The sequence below is a fragment of the Papio anubis genome, unplaced genomic scaffold (genome assembly GCF_008728515.1).
Source record: "Papio anubis isolate 15944 unplaced genomic scaffold, Panubis1.0 scaffold248, whole genome shotgun sequence".
Classification (NCBI taxonomy): domain Eukaryota; kingdom Metazoa; phylum Chordata; class Mammalia; order Primates; family Cercopithecidae; genus Papio; species Papio anubis.
In genome coordinates this window covers 83,445-93,716 of record NW_022162545.1, presented here as the reverse complement: position 1 = coordinate 93,716, position 10,272 = coordinate 83,445, and the positions used below count along the sequence as shown (strand labels likewise).

Genomic DNA, 10,272 nt, shown 5'->3' with positions numbered 1-10,272 from the left:
CTGTTGCTCAGACAACTTCTTTCTAGTTTTTACCAGAGGATATTTCATTTGTCACCATAAGCTTCAATGCACTCCAAAATATTCCACTGCAGTTTGTTTTTGGTTTTTCTCTGAGGACATTTACTTTATCACCATAAAACCCGATGCACTCCCAAATATCCTATTCCAGATTCCATGAAATCAGTGTTAGCAAATTGCTGCAAGAAAATAAGGGTGTAGTGCTCGCTTCGGCAGCACATATACTAAAATTGGAACGATACAGAGAAGATTAGCATGGCCCCTGCGCAAGGATGACACGCAAATTCGTGAAGCGTTCCATATTTTTGAAACCTGCCTGTCTCTGTAGACTCCACCTCTGGGGACAGGGCACAGCTACACAACAACAACAACAACAAAAAAAAAGCAGCAGAATACTCTGCAGACGCAAACGGCTCTGTCTGACAGCTTTGAAGAGAGCAGTGGATCTCCCAACACAGAGGTTGGAGATCTGAGAAGGGACAGATTGCCTGCTCAAATGGGTCCCTGACCCTGAGTAGCCTTAACTGGGAGACATCCCCCACTAGGGCAGTCTGACTCCCACACACCTCACAGGGTGGGAGTACACCCTGAGAGGAAGCTTCCAGCAAGAATCAGACAGGTACACTCGTTGTTCAGAATATTCTATCTTTCTGCAGCCCTGCTGCTGATTACTCCAGGCTAACAGGGTCTGAGGACCTCACAATCTCCAACAGACCTACAGCTGAGGGGTCCTGACTGTTAGAAGGAAAACTATCAAACAGGAAGGACACTCACAAAAACCCCATCAGTACATCACCATCAAAGACCAGAGGCAGATAAACCACAAAGAGGAGGAAAGCAGGGCAGCTGGAAATTCAAAAAATAAGAGCACATCTCCCCGCAAAGGAGAGGCCAAGAGTCAGCCAGCAACAGATCAAAGCTGGACGGAGAATGACTTTGACGAGATGAGAGAAGAAGGCTTCAGTCCATCAAATATCTCAGAGCTAAAGGAGGAATTACTGCATCTAAAGAAAGAACTAAAAACGGAAAAAAGTGGAAGAATTGATCGGCTAGAGTAATTAATGCAGAGAAGGTCATAAACTTAAATGAAAGAGATGAAACCATGACACGAGAAATACGTGACAAATGCACAAGCTTCAGTAACCTAATTCGATCAAATTGGAAGAAAGAGTATCAGCTGATTGGAGGATCAAATGAATGAAATGAAGGAGAAGAGAAACCAAAAGAAAAAGAAGAAAGAAATGAACAAAGCCTGCAAGAAGGCGAAGGATTATGTAAAAGACCAAATCTACGCCTGATTGGGGTGCCTGAAAGGAGGGGGGAATGGAACCAAGTTGGAAACACTCTTCAGGCTATCATCCAGGAGAACTTCCCCAACCTTAGTAGGGCAGGCCGCTAACATTCAAATCCAGGAAATACAGAGAACGCACAAAGATACTCCCAGAAGAGCAACCCAAGACACATAATTGCCAGATTCACCCAAAGTTGAAATGAAGGAAAATCTAAGGGCAGCTAGAGAGAAAGGTCGGTTAACACAAAAGGAAGCCCATCAGACCACAGCAGATCTCTCGGCAGAAACTCTCTCCAAGCCAGAAGAGACTGGGGGGCCAATATTCAACATTCTCCTAAAGAAAAGAATTTTAAACCCAGAATTTCATATCCAGCCAAACTAAGTTTTCCATATGAAGGAGAACAAAATCCTTTACAGATAAGCAAAATGCTTAGAGATTTTGTCACCACTAGGCCTGCTGTCTTTACAAGAGAGACCCTGAAGGAAGCACTCAACATGGAAAGGAACAACCGGTACCAGCCATTGCAAAACATACAAAATGTAAAGACCATCGTGAGGCTAGGAAGAAACTGCATCAACTAATGAGCAAAATAAATCCAGTTGACATCATAATGGCAGGATCAAGTTCACATAACAATCTTAACCTAAATGTAAATGACCAAATGCTCCAATGAAAAGACACAGACTGGCAAACTGATAAAGAGTTAAGACCCATCAGTCTGCTGTATTCAGGAGACTCCATCTCACACGCAGAGACATACATAGACCTGCACAAGGGATGGAGGAAGATTTACCAAGCAAATGGAGAACAAAAAGTGGGGGTTGCAATCCTAGTCTCTGATAAAACAGGACTTGAAACCATCAAAGATCAAAAGAGCCGTAAAGAAGGCCATTACATAATGGTAAAGGGATCAATTCAACAGGAAGAGCTAATTATCCTAAATATATATGCACCCAATACAGGAGCAATCTAGATTCATAAAGCAAGTCCTTAGAGACTTACAAAGACTTAGACTCCCATACAATAATGGGAGACTTCAACACCCACTGTCAACATTAGACAGATCAACAAGACAGAAAGTTACCAAGGATATCCAGGAACTGAACTCATCTCTGGCAAGCAGACCTAATAGACATCTATAGAACTCTCCACCCTAAATCAACAGAATATACATTCTTCAGCACCACATCGCACTTACTCCAAAATTGACCATATAATTGGAAGTAAAGCACTCCCCAGCAAATGTACAAGAACAGAAATTATAACAAACTGTCTCTCAGGACCACAGTGCAATCAAACTAGAACTCAGGACTAAGAAACTCAATCAAACCACTAACTACATTATTGAAACTGAACAACCTGCTCCTGAATGACTACTGGGTACATAACGAAATGAAGGCAGAATAAAAGATGTTCTTTGAAACCAATGAGAACAAAGATACAACATACCAGAATCTCTGGGACATTTAAAGCAGTGTAGGCGGGAAATTTATAGCACTAAATGCCCACAAGAGAAAGCAGGAAAGATCAAAATTGACACCTAACATCGCACTAAAGAACTAGAGAAGCAAGAGCAAACACATTCCAAAGCTAGCAGAAGGCAAGAAATACTAAGATCAGAGCAGAACTGAAGGAGATAGAGACACAAAAAACCCTCCAAAAAAACTAGGAGTTATTTTTGAAAAGATCAACAAAATTGACAGACTTCTAGCAAGAATAATAAGAAGAAAGAGAGAAGAATCAAATTGACGCAATTAAAAAATGATAAAGGATATCACCACCGACCCCACAGAAATGGCTACAAACTACCATCAGAGAATACTATAAACACTCTACTTGAAATAAACTGGAAAACCTAGAAGAAATGGATACTTCTGGACACTTACACTCTTTCCAAGACTAAACCACAGGAAGAAGTTGAATCCTGAATAGACCACCAGGCTCTGGAAATTGAGGCAATAATTAATAGCCTACCAACCAAAAAAAAGTCCAGGACCAGATGGATCATTACAGCTGAATTCTACCAGAGGTATAAGGAGGAGTTGGTACCATTCCTTCTGAAACTATTCCAATCAATAGAAAAAAGAGGGAATCCTCCCTAACTCATTTTATGAGGCCAACATCATCCTGATACCAAAGCCTGGCAGAGACATTAACAAAAAAAGAGAATTTTAGACCAATATCCCTGATGAACATCGATGCAAAATCCTCAATAAAATACTGGCAAACCGATTCAACAACACATCAAAAGCTTATCCACCATGATCAAGTGGGCTTCATCCCTTGGATGCAAGGCTGGTTCAACATTCAAGAAATCAATAAACATAATCCAGCATATAAACAGAACCAAAGACAAGAACCACATGATTATCTCAATAGATGCAGAAAAGGGCTTTGACAAAAATTCAACAGCTCCCTTCATGCTAAAAAAAAAAACACCAATAAATTGCATTGATGGAACTATCTGAAAATAATAAGAGCTATTTATGACAAACCCACAGCCAATAATATCATACTGAATGGGCAAAAACTGGAAAAAATTCCCTTTGAAAACTGGCACAAGACAGGATGCCCTCTTCACCAATTCTATTCAACATAGTGTTGGAAGTTCTGGCTAGGCAATCAGGCAAGAGAAAGAAATCAGGGTATTCAGCTAGAAAAGAAGAAGTCAAATTGTCCCTGCTTGCAGATGACATGATTGTATATTTAGAAAACCCCATTGTCTCAAAAAGCCCAAAATCTCCTTTAAGCTGGTAAGCAACTTCAGAAAGTCTCAGGATACAAAATTAATGTGCAAAAATCACAAGCATTCTTATACACCAATAACAGACAAACACAGAGCTAAATCAATATGAATGAATTCCATTCACAATTGCTTCAAAGAGAATAAAATACCTAGGAATCCAAGTTACAAGGGATGTAAAGGACTCTTCAAGGAGAACTACAAACCACTGCTCAGTGAAATCAAAGAGGAAACAAACAAATGGAAGAACATACCATGCTCATGGATAGAAGAATCAATATCGAAATGGCCATACTGCCTAAGGTAATTTATAGATTCAATGCCATCCCCATCAAGCTACCAATTTCTTCACAGAATTGAAAAACTGCTTTAAAAGTTCATATGGAACCAAAGAGCCCGCCAGATCTCCAAGACAATCCTAAGTCAAAAGAACAAAGCTGGAGGCATCACTACCTGACTTCGTATACCACAAGGCTACAGTAACCAAAAACAGCATGGTACTGGTACCAAAACAGAGATATAGACTACCTGGAACATGAACAGAGTCCTCAGAAATAATACCACACATCTACAGCCATCGATCTTTGACAAACCTGAGAAATGAAGAAATGGGGAAAGGATTCCCTATTTAATAAATGGTGCTGGGAAAAATTACAGCCATAAGCAGAAAGCTGAAACTGATCCTTTCCTTACTCCTCCTTATACTAAAATTAATTCAAGATGGATTAGAGACTTAAATGTTAGACCTAATACCATAAAAATCCTAGAGGAAACCTAGGTAGTACCATTCAGGACATAGGCATAGGCAACGACTTCATGTCTAAAACACCAAAAGCAATGGCAGCAAAGCTATAATTGACAAATGGGATTCCCTATTAACTAAAGAGCTTCTGCACAGCAAAAAGAAAACTACCATCAGAGTAACAGGCAACCTACAGAATGGGGAGAAAATTTTGCAACCTACTCCATCTGACATAGGGCTAATATCCAGAACCTAAAGAACTCTAAAACAAATTTACAAGAAAAACAAACAACCCCATCAAAAAAGTGGGCAAAGGATATGAACATCAGACATTTCTCAAAAGAAGACATTCATACAGCCAACAGACATATGAAAAAATGCTCACCATCACTGGCCATCAGAGAAATGCAAATCAAAAACCACACAATGAGATACCATCTCACACCAGTTATAATGGCTGATCATTCAAAAGTCAGGAAACAACAGGTGCTGGAGAGGCTGTGGAGAAATAGAACGCTTTACACTGTTGGTGGGATTGTAAACTAGTTCAACCATTATGGAAAAACAGTATGATGATTCCTCAAGGATCTAGAACTAGATGTACCATATGACCCAGCCATCCCATTACTGGGGATATACCCAAGTGATTATAAATCATGTTGCTATAAAGACACATGCACACGATGTTTATTATTGCAGCACTATTCACAATAGCAAAGACTTGGAATCAACCCAAAATGTCCATCAGTGACAGATTGGATTAAGAAAAATGTGGCACATATACACCATGAATACTATGTAGCCATAAAAAAGGATGAGTTTAAGGCCCTTTTAGGGACATGGATGCAGCTGGAAACCATCATTCTTAGCAAACTATCACAAGAACAGAAAAACCAAACACCGCAAGATGTTCTCGCTACTCATAGGTGGGAAATGAACAATGAGATCACTTGACTCAGGAAGGGGAACATCACACACCGGGCCTATCATGGGGAGGGGGAGGGGGAGGGATTGCATTGAGTTATACCCGATGTAAAATGACGAGTTGATGGGTGCAGCACAATGATGGCACAAGTATACATATGTAACAAACCTGCATCGCTATGCACATGTACCCTACAATCCTAAAGTATAATAATAATAAATAAATTAAAAAAAAAAAAAGAAAAAGAAAATAAGGGTGTAACTCTGCGAGATGAATTCTGACATCACAAAGAATTTTCTCAGACAGCTTCTTTCCAGTTTTTATCTGAGTATATTTCCTTTGTCACCATAGGCCTCAATGTATTCTCAAATATCACTTTGCAGATTCCATGAAAACAGTGTTAGCAAACTGCTCCATGAAAAGAAGGTTGTTACTGTGTGAGACGAATACACACATCACAAAGAAGTTTCTCAGAAAGCTTCTTTCTATTTTTTACCTGAGGATATCTCCTTTGTCACCATCCTCTTCAATGCCATCCAAATATCCCTTCTCAGATTCCTCAAAAAGAGTGTTACCAAACTTCTCGATGAAAAGAATGATGTAATTCTGTGAGATGAATTTACACATCACAAAGCAGTTTCTGAGAAAGTTTCTTTCTAGTTTTTATTTGGGGATATATCCTTTTTCACTATAGGCCTCAATGTACTTCCAAATATCCCCTTGCAATTCCATGAAAACAGTGTTAACAAACTGCTCATGATAAGAACAGTGCAACTCTTTGTGGTAAATTGATATATCACAAAGCAATTTCTCAGAAATCTTCTTTCTAGTTTTTATCTGAGGATATTTGCTTTTTCACCATAGGCCTCAATGCGCCCCCAAATATACCTATGCAGATTCCGTGGAAACAGTGTTAGCAAACTGCTCCATGAAAGGAAAGGTGTAACTCTTGGAATGAATTCACACGTCAAAAGGAACTTTCTCAGAAAATTTCTTTGTAGTTTTTATTGGAGGATATTTCATTTGTCACCATAAACTTGAATGCATTCTGAAATATCCCCTTGCAGATTCCAAGAAAACTGTTAGCAAACTCCTCCATGAAAAGAAAGATGTTATTCTGTGAGATGAATATACAATCACAAAGACGTTTCTCAGAAGCCTTCATTCTGGTTTTTATCTGAGGATATTTCCTTTTTAACTATAGTTGTCAACTAGCTCTCAAATATCACTTTGTAGATTCCACGAAAACAGAGTTAACAAACTGCTACATAAAAATAAATTGTTCCTCTATGAGATGAATACACACACTACAAATAAGTTTCTCAGAAATTTTCTTTCTAGTTTTTATCGGATTATATTTCCTTTGTTGGCATAGGCATCAATGCAATCCAAAATATCCCTTCTCAGATTCCCCAAAAACAGTGCTACCAAACTGTTCCATGAAAAGAATGGTGTAACTCTGTGAGATGAATTCACAAATCACAAAACAGCTTCTCAGAAAGCTTCTTTCTAGTTTTTGTTGGAGGATATTTGCTTTTTCCCCATGGATCTCAATGCACTCACGAATATCTCTTTGCCTATTACACGAAAATAGTGTTAGCCAACTGCTCCGTGAAAAGAAATGTGTAAATTGATGAGGCTAATTCACATATCACAAAGCAGTTTCTCAGAAAGCTTCTTTTTGGTTTTCATCTGAGGAATATTCCTTTGTCAAAATAGGCTTCAAGCCACTCCCAAATATCCTATTGCAGATTCCCTAAAAATAGGGCTGCTATAGTGCTCCATGAAAAGAATGGTGTAAGTCTGAGTAATGAATTCACACATCACAGAACTTTATCTCAGTAGGCTTCTTACCAGTTTGTATCTGAGGATATTTCCTTTTTCTCCATATTCCTATATGCGTGACCAAATATCCCATTGCAGATTCCAAGAAAAAAGTGTTAGCAAACTTCTCAATGAAAAGAATGGTGTAAGTTTGTGAGATGAATACACACATCACAAAGTCGTTTCACAGAAAGCTTCTTTTTGGTTTTTCTCTGACGATATTTCCTTCATCACCAGAGGCTTCAATGCGCTCCAAAATATCCTACTGCAGAGTCCAGGAAAACACTGTTATCAAACTGCTCAATGAAAAGAATGGTGTAACTTTATAAGATGAACCCACACATCACAAAGCAATTTCTCAGGAAGCTTCTTTCTAGTTTTATGTGAGAATATTTCTTCTTTCACCATAGGCCTCAATGCGCTCCCAAATATCCCTTTGCAGATTCCATGAAAAAAGTGTTTGCATATTGCTCCATGAAAAGAAAGGTGCAACAGTGTGAGATGAATTCACACATCACAAACAATTTTCTCAAAAACATTCTTTCTAGTTTTTATCTGACGATATTTCCTTTGTCACCAAAGGCTTCAATGCAATCCAAAATATCCATTATCAGATTCCCCAAAAACAGTGCTAACAAACTGCTCCATGAAAATAATTGTGTAACTCTGTGAGATAAATTCACAAATCAAAAAGCCATTTCTCAGAAAGATTCTTTCTAATTTTTCTATGAGAATATTTCCTCATAGAATAAGCTTCAATGTGCTGTGAAATATCCCATTTCAGATTCTTAGAAAACAGTGTTTGCAAACTGATCAATCAAAAGAACACTGTTACTCTGTGAGACGAATTCACTAATCACAAAACTATTTCTCACAAATCTTCTTTTTGACTTTTATCTGAGGATATTTCCTTGGTCTCCAAAGGCTTCAATGTCCTACAAAATATCCTGTTGCAGATATCACTAAAACAGAGTTAACAAACTTCTCCATGAAAAAAAGGTGTTACACTGTGACATGAATACACACATCACAAATAAGTTTCTTAGAAAGCTTCTTTCTAGTTTTTATGTGATTTTATTTCCTTTGTCACCATAGTCTTTAATGCGATCCAAAATATCCCTTCTCAGATTCCCCAGAAACAGTGCTACCACACTGCTCCAAGAAAAGAATCGTGTAGCTCCGTGAGAGGAATTCACAAATCACAAAGCAGATCCTTAGAAAGTTTCTTTCTAGTTTTCACCTGAGGATATTTCCTTTGTAACCCTAAGTTTCAATATGTTCTGAAATATCTCATTGCACATTCCACGAACACGTTGTTATTAAACTGCTCAATGAAAAGAACAGTGTAATTCTGTGGGACCAATTCACACATCCCAAAGCAGTCTCTCAGAAAGCTTCATTTTGGTTTTTATCTGAGGATATTTCCTTTTTCACCATAGGCTTCAATGTTCTCCCAAATATCCTTTTGCAGGTTCCATGAAAACAGTGTTAGGAAACTGCTCCAAGAAAAGAAAGGTGTAACTCTATGAGATGAATTCACACATCACAAAGAAATTGCTCAGAAAGCTACTTCCTATTTTTTCTCTGAGGATATTTCCTTTGTCACCATAGGCCTCAGCTTGCTCCCATATATCCCTTTGTAGATTCCATGAAAACAGTGTTAGCAAACTGATCCATGAAAAGAAAGGTGTTATTCTCTGAGATGAATACACACACCACAATGCAGTTTCTCCAAAAGCTTCTTTCTAGTTATTATCTGAGTATATTTCTTTTGTCACCATATGCTTAAATGTGATCCAAAATATCCCTTTTCAGAAACCCCAATAAAAGTGCTACCAAACTGCTCCATCAAAAGAATGGTGTAACTCTGTGAAATGAATTCACACATCACAAAGCTGTTTCTCAGAAAGCTTCTTTCTAGTTTTTATCTGAGCGTATTTCCTTTTTCACCATATTCCTCAATGCACTTCTGAATATTTCATTGCAGATTCCAGAAAAAATGTGTTAACAAACTTCTCAATGAAAAGAATGGTGTAACAATGTGAGATGATTTCACACATCACAAAGCAGTGTCACAGAAGGTTTCTCTTTGGTTTTTATCTGAGGATATATCCTCTGCAACCATAGGCTTCAATACACTCCCAAATGTCCCATTGCAGATTCCAAGAAAACAGTGTTATCAAACTGCTCAATGAAAGTAACAGTGTAACTCTGTGAGATGAATTCACACATTACAAAGCAGTTTCTCAGATATCTTCTTTCTCATTTTTATCTGAGGATATTTCCCTTTTCACTATAAGCTTCAAAGCACTCACAAACATCCCTTTGCAGATTCCACAAAAACAGTGTTAGGAAAGTGCTCAATGAAAACAAAGGTGTTACTTTGTGAGATGAATACATACATCACAAAGAAGCTTCTCAGAAAGCTGATTTATACATTTTTATCTGAGAATATTTCCTTTGTCACTCTAATCTTCAATGTGCTCCAACATATCAGAAAGCAGATTCCAAGAAAACACTATTAGCAAACTGCTAAATGAAAACGACAATGTAACCCTGTGAGATGAATTCACACATCACTAAGCAGTTTCTCTGACAGATTCTTTCTAGTTTTTGTCTGAGGGTATTTCCTTTGTCACCATAGGCTTCAATGCAATCCAAAATATCCTTTCCCAGATTCCCCTAAAACAGTGGTACCAAACTATGCCATGAAAATAAAGTGTAACTC

General features: G+C 38.2%; 1 non-coding gene across 1 annotated transcript; it reads left to right on the top strand.

Annotated features, from left to right (window-relative positions):
• The first annotated feature begins 218 nt into the window (after nucleotides 1-218).
• Nucleotides 219-325, top strand: LOC116272895. Its single transcript, XR_004181428.1, has one exon. It is a non-coding gene; the product is annotated as a U6 spliceosomal RNA (small nuclear RNA).
• The last annotated feature ends 9,947 nt before the right edge of the window (nucleotides 326-10,272 follow it).